Here is a 16,977-nt window from a genome sequence, read left to right as displayed (position 1 = left end):
TTTTGAAGAATCAAGTTTTAAAAAATGTTTAATAATCTATAAGACTGTGTTTAGACAATTAAAGAATTACGACTCTGACTGATAGACCGTAGTAGTATTAGTACATTCATTCGAAATTTCCCCATGGATTAAATTCGAATGCTTTTTTAATAAAAATAGAGATAGGCCGTTATGATGCACTTATTAATACAGCGAAAATGACAATCTAACTGAATAACAAACGAACAATGCTTTAACTTATCAGGTTCCGGAGTTATGTAGTATGGGGTAATTTCGATAAGGCAGTAAATCGCACTTTTTTCATTTAATCGACCGCAGCACTCGTGAACTTACGAGTAGTGACGCACAGTGAATTGCAGCGGGGGAGTAGATAAACAGTGCGTCTTGACAAGTACTGCCAGCGTAGAAATTGTTCCCAGTTTAGTAGAAATTTGTCATTTTCGAATTTGAGGAAAATTCGAAATTACCCTAAAGCACCCTAGGTAATAACTTGCATGCATTTACGTACCGTGTAAATATACCCTAATTGTGTTTGGTTTTTAGGTATCAATTTTATTTACGAGTATATCAATGATAAAAAATTAAACTTACCCAGGTTATGGACATTTTGATTCTAATATCTAACGGATGTCTTAAAATAACAGAAGACCAATTAGCCAAGCCCACTCGCGTTGACAGGAAGTCGTCTGTGCTCGATAACGACGAGTATAGGCTAAGGTATTTTTTCACTGATGCTCAAGTATCATACTGTTTCTGAATTACCTTAATCCATGTTTTCTCACTTTGAGAAATTAATACTTAAGTATCTTGAATTAATAATGATTTTTAGAGAATATTTTAAAATCTTCGCTAAAAATGTTTTAACTATTTTCAGTTCGATATCTCAGCAACGAGTGGCTTTCAACATTTTTTGATATTATTTTTATAGTTTCTTATAAATATATTTTTAAGGAGAGAGAAAAGCAGACAAGTTTTGTTACAAGTGGCCGGGACGGAGCAACGCAACACACTTGCTCGTCGACGGATGAAAGCGGCTCAGTCTTTTTAACGCTTTTTCCTCTCAACATTGTTAGCTTCATAGACTTGTCTACGTTATACTCTAGCATATGTAATCAGTATTTTTTTTTTCATTTTATGTAGTGAAGGGACTCATTTACTTTTACTAAAATAATTAAGGAACTCATTAAATAAAACTATGAAAATAAATATGGCTTTTAATAGTTTGATTTGTTGTATGACTATCGCGCTAACCGAACACAATGTTATTTAAAATATAAGCAGTTCAAAAAATATTCTAAAGTTATGTGATGAAGGACCTTCTTTATAATACTTAAGTACAATATATATTTATCGATGTAGGGAACAAATCAAATTATTTTATCATTTTTTTTTTTAAAGTAGTAACACTACTATATATACCTCTATATAAATTATAAACTGAAATAGATACCATACACTAAAGAAAAAGCGATCAAGCCCACTGGTGGCGAAGCCGGGAATCGAACCCGCCTTACCCTTCAGAGATAACATGTTACACTAGAGAAATTTCGACGGGTACCTCGGCGGTCGGGTGGTGTAGCGGTTTATCACGTCAGCCGCGTTAGCTGGAGACCCGGGTTCGAATCCCGGCTTCGCCACCAGTGGGCTTGATCGCATTTTGTTTGTGTATGGTATCTATTTCAGTTTATAATATATATTTATTCGTAAATTTTGAAACATATCCCTATATAATTACTAATAATACAAAATTATTTATTCAATAAATAAAAGTTACTAATATGTATTAGGTACATTCTTAAACAAATAAAATATAAAAATTAAAACTAAACTACCTTAAAAAATTTAAATAAAATTAAATTAAAATATATAAACTAATCAAAAAGACCTCCGTGAGCTGTACCGGGTGCAAAGGTGCCCATCAAACTTGCCGCATTGCCACGTTGGATGGCAATTACTAATTAAATATTGACCTAACTTTCGTGTTACATTGAAATACTTATTTATCTTTAATATGTAAGCAATTCCGTGCCTTTGGACACGCGATTTTAACTCTCATTCGGTTATTTTTGAAGATTTCCAGAGAGCAGAATGAAGGTTATTTTTCATGAGGATTGCCGTATCTAAAGCCGACTAAGCTAAATTTATTTTCGTTCAGTACATTTCTTGTTTACTATCAATCATAATTATTGTTGAGAACCCGCCGTCCTACATATCGTGTTCGATTCTAGTTTTCTCTCAATACTCTCAACAAGACGTAACGTAGATCGTTTCATTATAGTTGTATCAATTCCTGAACGGGAATGGTTTCGAAGCAATTTCTTAGTGTATTTATACTTTTCGCTTCTGAATAAGTGATAACAATCTGAACACAGGGGAAGTGTAGTAGTGTCTGTTGTGACGATATCCCCGCTACAGTAAACGTACCTATCTAAAAGGGTTCTCTGCAGTTAGTGCCGATCGAATTCCTAACAAAAGTGCTATTGGAATGGTGTAGGTAATGGAACGTTGTAAATCTTTTACTGGACAGCACGGCGTGGCGTTTACTACAAAACATTTTTTTCCATTCATCCCAATGGGACACCAATTCCATTTCGTACGTTCAATACAGCGCCGCTTACAATCACATTCTCTGCACACGGGATACTGGACACCAGGAATGCATAACCAACATCAAAAAAGGGGGTATATGTATACCTATACTGTATTTTGGTAACAAAGTCATTACACGGAATTTAATAATGCTAATACTTACCGACTGCAATAGTAGGTACTTCAATTGTCCAAAACAAATGACGACATGAAACAGCCCGAGGCTTACATCGCTTTAAGTCCGTGTGAAGAAAATAGTTAGTAATTTTATTGACATGTTTTATCATATCACGTAATTAGTGTTACCTCCACCAAACAGTCTTTTAACAAGAATGAAACAAACGAGGAGCAGCTGTTTTAGGAGCCATTTTATAATTTAAACACTCCCGATGCCCACATTACAAACCACGACGAGTTTTTGGGAAAACTTTTTTGTTTCCGAGCTGCGAGGAAATGTTTTACGTTATTAATGAAAAATGTTTTATTTTTATTGTCGTCTACAGTCCTATTTCAGATGTGTTTACGTTACTTTACCGAAAACCATAAATTTTGATAGTATTCATGAAGCGAAAGAATGATGATTTCTATGATAGTTCTTCCAAGTCGTTTTTTGACATAGTCTGAGCGGTGACATTTTTTTTGTGATTCACTCGGTGGTAAAATTTGTTGCCTTGATCCTCGCAACATTTATGATTTTTCTTTTCAAACCCCCGCTTCTGTTTCCTTTAACTTGGTCGGTTATCTATATTAACATGAGGGTAAAAACGAATTGTTCTGACCTATTAGATTTTTATAAGGCGAATATCGTTTGATAGTGTAAAATAATAAACGCTTCAAAATCTAAACAATATACCTAATACTTGACGCTACGCTAGAACGGGTTGGAATTCGAAGTTAGTGAAGCGTTCTACGTTAGGTAAACGGTCTGATTTAGGTGCTATTTAAAGTACGGTGGCTAACTTACAACTACCTCACATCGCTGTTTAAATCGATGGGTATTAAAGGGATTCACGCCCAGAACGAAGGCGATGTGATCGTGTGTAACTTACACTAAGAACAAATTAAATTATTTTCATATTCTATTATACTATAAACATGAAATACATTTATTTCATGCGTATGTAACTTACTTATAATTTCTCAGTTAATGTAGAATCCCGAAATAATATAAATAAAATATTACTGGATATGTTGTGAAACGGAATAACATAAAAAAAGGTCTGTTTAAAATTAAAGTTAGATATATGCATAAGAGCAGACGATCGGTATATGACTAAGCGGACGGTCCTGGGTTTGGATCCCGGAAAGGGCAATTATTTTTTTTATGCCATGAGCATAGATATTTGTTTCTGAGCCATGAAAGAGTTCTGAGTATTAAAGTATTTCTAAATTTTAGTTCAGATGTCGTTCTCTGTGTACCCACAAGTCAAGCCAGAATAGAATGCATAATATGATATTTATGTTTGTTTAAGATGAAATGACTTCTTGGCAATATGACAAAAAATGCATAACAAATTTATCCTAAAATGTAACATCAAAATCACTAAAACTGACCATCATAATAACTCCAAATCTTCATTCGTAAGTCCAAAAACTAAATAAATATATAATAGAGTCAACTTTACGTCGTTAAGACATTACGTACTGAATTAATTCTTGATCACGAGCCACCATTATCATTTAGCGGTTAATAAATGTGAGGGCGAAAGTCGAAGGCAGCAGGAGGGTTCAAAAATCGCAGACATAACCGTAAAAAGTTTGCGAGTAACGTACGTGCCCTGAATTGGTAACTCAGTCAAATGATCCCGTCGTTAAGGAGCGGGCGTTTGTGACACCGTTTAGCACTTGTTATCGTTGATTAGCGATATCGCTAACATTTTAAATAATTTTTAAGGTCTTCACGACGCTGTTGAGATGACCTTGACGCTTTTGACGAGTACGGAAAACGGACAAGACCGGGATCCGTGGAAGGAGAGGAGCGAAGTTTTCACCCAGCAGTGGGACACTCTACACTAGATAAAAATAAATAAGGTACAGCGGGGCAAATCTCGACTGGGGGACAATTGTAACTGATCTATTTTTTTCCATTATTACACTATGATGTTCAGTTCTACATGTATCCTCTGAACATGCCTACCATATATAACCGGTAGACACTCTATTTAATAATGCAAACATTGTAAAATATGGAAAAATGGACCAGATACATTTGCCACCCAGTCAAGATTTGCCCCATTGTACCTTAAACAAGATTAGGAGCACTCGTATCATACCTGGTAAACAATCATGTCGCCGATAGCGCCGATAAACGTGAGTATAATTGTGTTTTTCAATATTTAAGGTTTACAAATGAAAAATCTGCTCTCTCTTCTTACGTACCTAGTCAATTTGTTAGCGATAGGAAACAGAGAAGACAATGGAAAGAACCTGTCTACGCCAAACATTTAAATACAGTGCAATATTATTCTGTAAATTGAGTATTTAATATGCTTACGGCCTGCTTGATGGTAAAGTCAACGTGGCCTACGGATGCCTGCAACTCAATGGGCCTTCAAACAGGTGTATATTCCTTTTTTTTTTGTAGAACCCCGAATTTTTAGTTACTAATTAATATTAATTACAACTAGGGAACAAATCAAATTATTTTATTGAATATTTTTTTATTTGTTCTTTTTTTTCAAGTAATCACACTACTATATATAGAGGTAAATTATAAATTGAAATATCATACACGAAAGCAAAAACGACAAAACCCACTGGTGGCCGAGCCGGGAATCGAACCCGGGTCTTCAGCTTACGCGGCTAACGTCTTTACCACTAGACCACCCGCCCGCCGCGCGCGCCCGGCTCGGCCACCAGTGGGCCTTGTCGTTTTTTCTTTCGTGTGTAATATCTATTTCAATTTATAATATTAAATAGTTATTAGTTAGTCACCCATCTTAAAGGCCGGCAACGCACCTCCAACACCTCTGGTGTTTCGGGTGTCCATGGGCGGCGGTGATCGCTTACCATCAGGCGACCTGTCTGCTCGTTTGCCTCCTATCCCATAAAAAAAAAAAATTTTGCTTAGGACGTAATCATTTTGTATTTTATTTTCGTTTGTATTTAATTGATGTTTTGCGAGTCGAAAATATAATCAAATTCGCACCTACTTTAGAATTGTACCTACCTTACGTAAGTATGCATGTTGATAATCAATTAATAATAAACCATAAACTCCTAAAAATCTAGGATCTAAATAAATGAATATAGAATAACAATAGGTTCCAAATATATGTACGTTATTAACAAAACAATACTATTGTTGTAGGTAAGCAAAATTATTTAAAAGTTTAAACATACAGAAATACGTATCAAGAAGAATACAATTTTAAAGAAACTGTTTAACTTATTTATGAAACAAAGGTTAAGCGATACGTGTATCGCAAAGGGTAATTTTTCCTTATCAGCCTTATCACTCGTATCTTAAAAATTCCAATTTGCATTTGGTACGACTGGATCTTCCCGACGGTGAACCTTCTATGCTGGATTTATACAACATAAGCATAGAGTCTTCTCTAAACGATGTTGTTAGCATAAATAGTCCTTTACTACGTTAACATATTTTTGATACACAAAATTTAATTCCACTTTTTATTTCAAAAGTATCTACCTACCGAGTAAAGGCCATGCCAGGATAAAACTCGCCGTCAATAGAAATTGTCAACAATGTAAACAAACTTTTATATAAAATATCAATATTTTAGCACAATTATAAAGGTTGAGGATCATAATGTGAGATGATTTCATTAAATAACCATGGATTTAGCCAGTATCGAGTTTTGGCTTAAAGACATTTTGAATTTTTTACATTGTTCATTGATTCGTCTTTGTATTAGTATCGAGGCAGCCGATTTTGACGTGCGTCACGTATATTGTGCATGTAGGTAGGACAATTATATGATATTAATTTTGTGTTATATTGCCATACAAAAACTTAAAAAAAAAAATGTTTTTTTTTTTAAGTATTATCATGCAAGCAACACTTCCAGATTTTTCATCAAAGTAAGCCTCTTTAATAAGCTACCAAATGAATATAAATACTTAATTTTATCTGTGGTAGAACAAGATGTTTTTTTTAATTGAATACATCACAATACATTTTACTCCCATACACGCTCGTTAAGAGGCCTTATTCCTAAAGACGAGCGTTTTTTGCAAAATAGAACCTTTTTCATTCAAAATTATAAAGAAACTATAAATGATTATTAAAAAAATGATAATGTTCCTAAAAGTACATATCTTAAGCTAGAAAGTCAATTGGTACTACTTTAAAATATGTCTTTTTATACTTCCGAAAAATCAGTTTTTTTGGGAAGACGTTTTCAAATTTCGTAGTGGGATAGCTCGTTTAGAATCGTGATTGTGCTGTTAAGAATGTTATTTGGAGTAATAAATGATCACAATCCTATTTGTTATATCCTGTACGAGTTAGCTAATACATTGACATTTTAAGATTTACTTGAAATGGTGGATAAATAACCTTCCGTATCCTCCCCATTTTTTCGATAAAAAGTGGTTTACATTATGTAGTTTTCCTGCGATTCCTGCATTTTTTGTAACTCTTAAATAATATTATCCTAAACTAGAACTTCTTATTGACCTATAAGAAAAAAATCATACATATAAGACATACCTTTCTGTCAATAGATATGTTTTTAAAACACCTAAAATTCGAATAAAAGACACTGTGCTAACGTGAGCCCGCTCAGTCTGCGCCGAGCGCTCGAAGACAACGGACCTGCGTTTGATCGTCCGGCGCACCTAGCTTTCGTAAGCAGCTCGATAGTTCCGAGAAGTGCCGTAAACTGCGACTAAACAAATCTTGATCCTTTTTACACCTTATGCAATTTTAGCATTCGACATGCTTTTCATATGATTTTGGATTTTAAGTTATACGTGATGTTTGTTGAGAGTTTGAATTATTATTATATTTTGGGACCAAGATGAGGTTCTGGTTCTCATGATGATGGAGTCAGGCAGGAGATGTTCAACAGAACTGCTATTCTACTTATCATAACTCCACCATGTTTGGGCTCATTAGATTTGGGCTGATGAGCACCATCGATCTAGATGAGGTCCAAGGTCTCATGATGGAGTCAGGAGGTGGTCAACAGAACTGCTATTCTCCTCATCATAACCCCATCATCTTTGGGCTCATTAGATTTGGGCTGACGAGCACCATCGAACTAGATGAGGTCCAAGGTCTCATGACGGGGTCAGGAGGTGGCCAACAGAACTGCTATTCTCCTCATCATAACCCCATCATGTTCGGGCTCATTAGATTTGGGCTGACGAGCACCATCGAACTAGATGAGGTCCAAGGTCTCATGATGGAGTCAGGAGGTGGTCAACAGAACTGCTATTCTCCTCATCATAACCCCATCATGTTTGGGCTCATTAGATTTGGGCTGACGAGCACCATCGAACTAGATGAGGTCCAGGGTCTCATGATGGAGTCAGGAGGTGGTCAACAGAACTGCTATTCTCCTCATCATAACCCCATCATGTTTGGGCTCATTAGATTTGGGCTGACGAGCACCATCGAACTAGATGAGGTCCAAGGTCTCATGACGGGGTCAGGAGGTGGCCAACAGAACTGCTATTCTCCTCATCATAACCCCATCATGTTCGGGCTCATTAGATTTGGGTTGACGAGCACCATCGAACTAGATGAGGTCCAAGGTCTTATGATGGAGTCAGGAGGTGGTCAACAGAACTGCTATTCTCCTCATCATAACCCCATCATGTTTGGGCTCATTAGATTTGGGCTGACGAGCACCATCGAACTAGATGAGGTCCAGGGTCTCATGATGGAGTCAGGAGGTGGCCAATAGAACTGCTATTCTCCTCATCATAACCCCATCATGTTCGGGCTCATTAGATTTAGGCTGACGAGCACCATCGAACTAGATGAGGTTCAGGGTCTCATGATGGAGTCAGGAGGTGGCCAACAGAACTGCTATTCTCCTCATCATAACCCCATCATGTTCGGGCTCATTAGATTTGGGCTGACGAGCACCATCGAACTAGACGAGGTCCAAGTTCTCATGATGGAGTCAGGAGGTGGTCAACAGAACTGCTATTCTCCTCATCATAACCCCATCATGTTTGGGCTCATTATAAATATGTGGAAGGTCGTTAATAATAATAAATGTTTTATTAGGGTACCCCTACATGTAAAGAGGGGGCAGATATTTTTTTTTCATTTCAACCCCAACGTGTGATATATTTTTAGATAGGTATTTAAAAATGAATTAGGTTTTACTAAGATCGATTTTTGATAATTTTCATATTTTCGGAAATAATCGCTATAACTTTTGAACCATATGTTTAAAAATATGAAAAAAATCACAAAAGTAGAACTTTACAAAGACTTTATTTGAAAATTTGTTTTGAACTTTATAGGTTAGTTTTTGAGAAAAATACGGAAAACTACGGAACCCTACACTGAGCGTGGCCCGACACGCTTTTGGCCGGTTTTAATTTTATTTTAATACTTTTCTGTGCTATTCATACATAGCCAGCCACCCTAGGGGATTCAGTATTGACAGCTTCTTTTTTCTTTCTGCATATATTTCTTTCCGCTTTTACATATTTTGATTTTCACCCTTTAAAATGTTTCTAAGACGCAATGTTTTGCAAATTTGGTCACGTCATGCACAGTTAAACTGTGGAATGAATTGTCGCCAGCGGTATTTCCGGACCAATGCGACCTTCAAACCTTCAAGAAAAGAGCGTACATCCATCTTAAAGGCCGGCAACGCACCTCCAACACTTCTGGTGCTTCTGGTGTCCATGGGCGGCAGTGATCGCTTACCATCAGGCAGCCTATCTGCTCGTTTGCCTCCTATCCCATAAAAAAACGTTTAATATTTTTTAAGAAAAAAAAAAAACCGCCGCCTTTCGGGTTGTGGTGAAAGCTACTTGCGAATGTTGGATTATGTAGAAATGTGTAGGTATTTTTTAAAACTGCTTTTAATGCTTTAATTTTTTGATGGCAACACAAATCAATATACGTATAACGCTAAGGTTTGAGGAGTTTCTCAATTCCTCATGAATCCGATTATAAGAAATCGAAGCTTGACAAACTTTGACTTGAAAACTCAATAATTATGCTTAACAAACATAACTAAATACCTAAATGTCACTGTTCTGAACTTAAATGCATGCTTTTCTTACAAAAATACCAAAGTCACTATGAGTGTGCCGTTCAGATTTGAGGAGTTCGGTTCTGACCATCATCAGCAGTTCCACTGCACCAAATGTCACTGTTCCGGACGTAAGTGCATGCTGTTCTTATAAAAATACCAAAGTCACTATAAGCGTGCCGTTCAGATTTGAGGAGTTTGGTTCTGAGTGTTCTGACCATCATCAGCAGTTCCACTGCACCAAATATCACTGTTCTGGACTGGACGTAAGTGCATGATGTTCTTATAAGAATACCAAAGTCACTATAAGTGTTCCGTTCAGATTTGAGAAGATCGGTTCTGATCTGACCATCATCAGCAGTTCCACTGCACCAAATGTCACTGTTCTGGACGAAAGTGCATGCTGTTCTTATAAAAATACCAAAGTCACTATAAGCGTGCCGTTCAGATTTGAGAAGTTCCGTTCTGGCCATCATCAGCAGTTCCACTGCACCAAATGTCACTGTTCCGTACCTAAATGCATGCTGTTCCTTTAAAAACACAAAAATCACCATACGTATGCCTTTCAGATTCGAGGAGTTCCCTCGATTACTCCAGGATCCCATCATCAGAACTGGGTTCTGAGAAAAATGGGACCAATCTGTATTCATATACATTCAATAATTTTTTTTTAATCGGTCCAGTAACAACGGAGATATCGACAAACAAACATAAAAAAATGAAAAAAATAAATAAACATACAGACGAATTGAGAACCTCGCCTCAAATCTCTCAGATTTGAGGCGACGGTTAAAAAGTGACACATCATGAGCAGTTCCAATGCACCAAATGTCACTGTTCTGGACGTAAGTGCATGCTGTTCTTATAAAAATATGAAAGTCACTATAACTGTGATAATTTCCGAAAATATTAATATTATCAAAAAACGATCTTAGTAAACCCTTATTCATTTTTAAATACCTATCCAAAAATATATCACACGTTGGGGTTGGAATGAAAAAAAAATCAGCCCTCACTTTACATGTAGGGGGGTACCCTAATAAAACATTTTTTTCCATTTTTTATTTTTGCACTTTGTTGACGTGATTGATATACATATTGTTACTAAATTTCAGCTTTCTAGTGCTTACGGTTATTGAGATTATCCGCGGACGGACGGACGGACGGACGGACGGACGGATGGACAGACAGACATGGCGAAACTATAAGAGTTCCTAGTTGACTACGGAACCCTAAAAAACAGAAATCACTATTAAACTATTCTCTAATTTCAAGTTCCTAACTAAAACTTTCCTAATAAAAAAAAACAAATTGATCCCGCTACAAACTTTCACCCCCTTTTTCCCTCTACTAGGGGTGTAAATTTTCATAATCGATTCTTATCTCTTCGAAATTTTGTTAATGCAATCTATACAAATTTCGACTTTCTAGCTTTCGTAGTTTCGGCTCAGCGGTGTTGGTTGTCAATCAATCAATTAGGAAACCTGAATTTATATATGTACATGTAGACTAATACTATACTTTTACTACATTCATATACCTTATTTACTACTACCATACCATGAATATGAAATTAAATAAAGAGTCCCCATATAAAATTGAAAATTATGTTATTAGCAATTTAATTCAAAACTATCAAGATTATTCGTGTCTGCGTTGAAACGCGCGTTGAGTTGCCGGTGCTCGCGTACCGAGCGCCAACGCCATCTATCGATGGCCGTTTCGTGAAATTGATGAGCGCTCTAAGGAATAAGGGGTCTTAAAACGAATCGCTGACAAACTCCAGAGAAACGTGCACGTTCGTCATAAACACTGGCCACTAATAAAATATATATATAGCTTAAGTTTTCATCGGGCCCTGCAGTGTCGTGCCGGAAAATAAAAGTATGGCTATTGTATGCAACTAAGTGACCACTTCATTGTATCATCTTTATTTATTTATGATGCAAAATAAAGTGTTAATTTATTTCTTTTATATATATATATATATATATTTATGAAAAATCGCTTGCCTCAGTCGGGACTCGAACCGGTCATATGTGACAAAAATAACGTTAACGTTCTCTAAATAACAAATACAATCAGAATAATGGAAGGCCATGAAAATTTCTTCTTAATTGCGATGCATTTCACGCGACGGGTGAGATCAAATTTAAAAGGTAATTGTTAGTTTTCATGGCCTTCCGTTATTCTGATTGTATTAGTTATTTAGAGAAAAATTAACCTTACCTAACCTTTCAATCTGCATCATAAAATACGGCACGTTATTTTTTGTCACATATGACCGGTTCGAGTCCCGACTGAGGCAAGCGATTTTTCATAAATCCTTAAATGCAGAATTTATTGTTTTTAAAAACAAAGGAAAGTCTCCCTTACACAAAATGTGCTATTTACAATATTTAAGGTAGTTGTCATCCATGTGGCATTCGATTTTTCCACACTGTATTTATGTAGATAAATAAAATTACAGGTTATATTAAACTTTTGTATACAATATCAAATAAAGTTCACGCAAAGGCCATGCCAGGATAAGCTAAGTAAATCTGCCCCCAGCGAGTTTTGGCTTGAATTTTTTTATTGATTCGTCTGTGTATTAGTATCAAGTATGCCAAATTTCAGCTCCCAAAACTTTATAGTTTGTAATTTAAAAAAAAAAACGAAATTTGAACTTTCTTCGAATTTTTTTTTCTGGGCAGCCGATTTTGACGTGCGTCACGTATATTGTGCATGTAGGTAAGACAATTATATGATATTAATTTTGTGCTATATTGCCATACAAAAACTTAAAAAAAATATTATAGTGTATGATATGTAGATATCTACAAAAATTAAACTATTTTTTACAAACAGTTTCTTTGATGCCAATCGATTCCATTCTTATCCAGTATCAATACTTGCTTTGCACTAAAAACCAATCAATGGATACATTTTCCATACATTTTGTTATGGGGTAAATGTGGAAAAAGTTTTCTTCAATTTGTGGCTCTTTAGTACATTACCGCAAGTTGAGCTCAAAGAAACTTTCGATACTGAATAGGAATGGAATCGATTGGCATCAGAAAAACACCATGTGAAGGCCGGCAGCCGGAAGGCCATGAAAATTTCTTCTTAATTGCGGTGCATTTCACGCGACGGGTGAGATCAAATTTAAAAGGTAATTGTTAGTTTTCATGGCCTTCCGTTATTCTGATTGTATTTGTTATTTAGAGAAAAATGAACCTTACCAGTAACTCTTTCAATCTGCATCATAAAATACGGCACGTTATTTTTTGTCACATTTGACCGGTTCGAGTCCCGACTGAGGCAAGCGATTTTTCATAAATACTTAAATTCAGAATTTATTGTTTTTAAAAACACAGGAAAGTCTCCCTTACACCAAATGTGCTATTTACAATACTTAAGGTAGTTGCCATCCATGTGGCATTCGATTTTTCCACCCTGTATATACATAATAGCAGAAATTTTCTTATTTAAATTTATCTACATAATTAATAGCAGAAAAGTTTAAAAAAGAAGAGCTTAAACTTAGGTAATTGACTCGTATTAAAAGGGCATTAAGAGGCAAAATTGCACACTGTCATTTCGTAACACAATTTTATTTTTTACTAAAGAAATATAGCTTAAGCTTAACGTGCTACAACTTAATACAAACATTGTTCGGACTCACTAAAGATCCGCGAAAATCTGCAGTTCCAAGCACAACCGAATAAAACAATATGAAGTTGTCCATTTCGCTGCGCCTATTTACTTGCCTGGTTTTTGTTGGCCATCACTCAAGTCTTTGCAAGTTCACTCATAAATATGCAAGTCCAGAGTTGTTGGAGTACTCGTCGTATTTTACCACTTTTAGTTGGATTTACACAATAGAGCCCATTGCATAGGAACTCGCCTGTGAAGTTTCGCCGAGTTACAATATCCGAACGTCATAAATATTCACAACAATTTATACGCGGCTTCCACCACCTTTATCAACAATGTTTAATGTCGTTTTATAGCTATTTGCTACCGATTGTTGCATAGAGATTGCTTGAATATATTATTGAAAAGTACTTGAAATGTTGAAAATTAATTTTTACTGGAAGGTTCTTTCAATGTTTACAAATCCCATTTATGTCTCAGCGCTCAGAATTTTTTACCATTTTTTAGCGTTTATAAATCAAACCAACGTAACAAATCTGTTCTAAACATGAGTATAACAAATGAACCTCACAGTAAATTAGACTAACCAAATTTCCCTTCGTTCACTGACTACCAACATAACGCACTGGTTTTTTCTACGTAACGTCAGCTGTTTTTACCGCCGGGGATTGGAAACGTTAGGACGGGACAGGCGTGTTAATCTCACGGTGTCGGGAGCACGTGACGATATTATTTTTCTCGGCATCATATTGAGTGATTAATAATGTTCTCTCTGCCATAATGACGTCTCTCGATATCACTCTGTTTTTACACGACTTACTTAATGGGTTAATTAACAAAAGATACTAAACTACCTACACATAACAATTATTTATAGTAATTATTCCAATCAATTTCTACTAGAAAATTTTACTTGTTTGTTGTCTTGTTACTTAGCAACAGATCTAGTTGTTAATCAAAGTTCATTTGGGAGCAATTATCTACATACAGGTGTTGATATATTTAAGTGACGAATCATTATTATATTATGTACTTAACAAGAACTTTATCACGTTTTCGTAAGTTTAAAAATCCGACTTGTCGATGTCGGCGTTGTTCCAGTATTTATTCTCGGACAGGACCATAAATACCTAAAACGATTTAAAAAATTGATTGCTAAAGTCGGTGTTTAGTATAATAAAGTTATTTTACTTAAAATACTAGTACGAGTACGCGCTAAGGTTGTACGATCGTGTTTCGGCGCCATGTGGAAGCGAACAAACTCGATGCCTCGCGATTTATCGAAATCATATTTCAGGAACGTGAGGAGGACGGCGCGGCGGGGCATACCTTTTTGTAATACATTGTCAATAAGCCACATTTACACTGGCGGGAAGGCAGCATGAGAAAGTTGCTTGTCAATTATCTTGATACAGTGGAGGATCCGAGGGCGCGCTTTATCGTAGTTATTGTGTAAGAATGACTGTCGAGAGCGCGGCTCTCTTATTCATAGCCATGAGAATGAACGTCATACGAAGCATTGTTTATGCGCAGATGGTTTGTCATGGCAATTATCATGGCAGTTTTTTTCTGTACCAATAAGTTATCCGTGGGCCTCGGTGAAAACGCGTTTTCATTTATTAGAATTATTCTTCTGTAGGTAAAGGCTGCGTCGGATTTTCATTCAAAACAAGGTTTCGAGAAGCGCCTCGTTAAAACTAACTTTAATAAAATTTATTGTTTAATTATATTATATATATTTAATTTATTCACTGCCAACATTTTCACGTCACCGCTTCCAGCGTTTTCCCGCATTGAATAGTAAAAAAAACTATCAACAGGCAACACGTCGACCAGGTTTCCAGCACTCAATGTGTTAAAACTTTATCTAGTTAAACGTTTTTTTGCTAGTTAAAACTAAGTTTGCACCAAGATACTTTACAAAATTTAGTTAGGTAACTAGGAAAAACGTGTATAGGGACCTACATTAAAACAAGTTTTTAGTTTCTACAGTAGGTAACACATATGTACATACTCATATCATCAAGCTTTTAAACAAATCAATCAACGATACAACGATTACTTAAAGAACAACGCTCAAAAATATTTTACTCTATTGTTCACTAGTGGTAGTAGTATACAGTAAAATATATTTCATATTATTAAAATAATAAGTATACCTAATCTCATTAAAAAAACCTTAAAGATTTACAAAAAACTAGCTCTACTAAGAAGTACAGAAAAAGTGACCAAAGTCTGCTTCTTAATTTTATTAATTTGTAACCTATTTAGTTGTTATATGTATAGAGTACCTATTTCTCTATGGTTCTTAGTATATTCTACAAAACCATAAGTATTCTTTTGATAAAAAAAAATAATTATTGATGTCTCAATTCAAGACACCACTCTAAGAAATTAAGTTACTTAGAATTAAGAAGATTTGGAAGAAAAAGTAGGGTCACCGACGACAGTTAGGCCTATTTTTTTAATCTGTAAATCAGAAAGAAAATGGTATCTTAGTTACTTAAGTACCGATTATTAGTAAAATGTTGTCATTTTCACGCAGAGTTCATAAACTCTTTTGTTTAAGATTGTAACGTGTTAAGAACCAAGTGGCAAGCATTTTTTCAGTGTAAACGAAGCACTTCCCTTCGCTAAAGTATTGTCTATATCACATTGTCACGAGCACGCGGTGACACAAGTTATTCGTTGGGATATTTCTTTACTCTTGTTATATTTTATCCCGAGTCATGTTATCAAGTTAAATAGAGCAGTTTTCTTATATACCTATATGAAATATTTAGTAGCTAATACATCAATTTGCTTATTTTTAATTTAAAGTGCATTTATTTTCCAACATTCAATTAAAATTTCATTTTACTCCAAGACGCGAAGTAAACACAAATTGTATAACAGTTGTCTAGTGCACATGGCCAGGTTTCCCCAGGTAGGTGCAGTGGGCGGCTGGCCGGAGCCAGCAGACCCTCGTGTTTGAGCCGAGATGCACCGAGGAGGCAGGCAATACTCGCTCCCGGCCCGTCCACTACGATCCCTAATGAGAGCGCCTTACTCGTTAAATAAATTGGATAAAGACGTTCGTGATCTCTCAAGAACAACTTGAACCTCTTCACTGTGACTAGCAATTAACTAAATTAAAAGATTGTTCGTGCACTTACCGAAATGTCTGGAACGTAGTTTTTATGTCCCTTTTGTAGTTAATTCTTTTTTAACTAGCGACGTCTATTCACATTTTCCATTTCATAGTTCTTTTTACTTAAAATATTCTTCGGTCATTATTTTACCGGCATTAATTGAATGGTCTCGCCTGGCTTTCTCATTTATCGCTTTGTGAGAACTGAAATGCCTAGGCGGATATTTAATCGCGCTATCGGCCGCCGGCAGATTTCACTAATTATGCACAACCCCGAGCACTGACGTTATCAATACCAATAAATTACGTGTTTGTGTGTCAACCTGATAAAATAAATCAGTCAATAACTTAATGTTGTGTACAATTTCATTTATATTCTGTGATTGCGGAGAGTACTTATCCAGCTTACATACGATATAAAGAGGCGGT

At 35.7% G+C, this 16,977-nt stretch overlaps 1 protein-coding gene across 2 annotated transcripts in view; it reads right to left on the bottom strand.

Annotated features, from left to right (window-relative positions):
- The window catches only part of LOC125236427 (lachesin-like), a 148,897-nt gene extending 132,248 nt beyond the window's left edge, over positions 1-16,649 (bottom strand). Inside the window, exon 1 of one of the 2 annotated variants that reach the window (XM_048143253.1) lies at positions 16,574-16,649. The gene's annotated coding sequence lies outside the window, so the exon portion shown is untranslated. The remainder of the gene's footprint in view (positions 1-16,573) is intronic. The other variant, XM_048143260.1, reaches the window with a different exon arrangement.
- Positions 16,650-16,977: the final 328 nt, after the last annotated feature.

Source organism: Leguminivora glycinivorella, chromosome 2 (genome assembly GCF_023078275.1).
Source record: "Leguminivora glycinivorella isolate SPB_JAAS2020 chromosome 2, LegGlyc_1.1, whole genome shotgun sequence".
Classification (NCBI taxonomy): Eukaryota; Metazoa; Arthropoda; class Insecta; order Lepidoptera; family Tortricidae; genus Leguminivora; species Leguminivora glycinivorella.
This window is presented reverse-complemented; position numbering and strand designations above follow the sequence as displayed.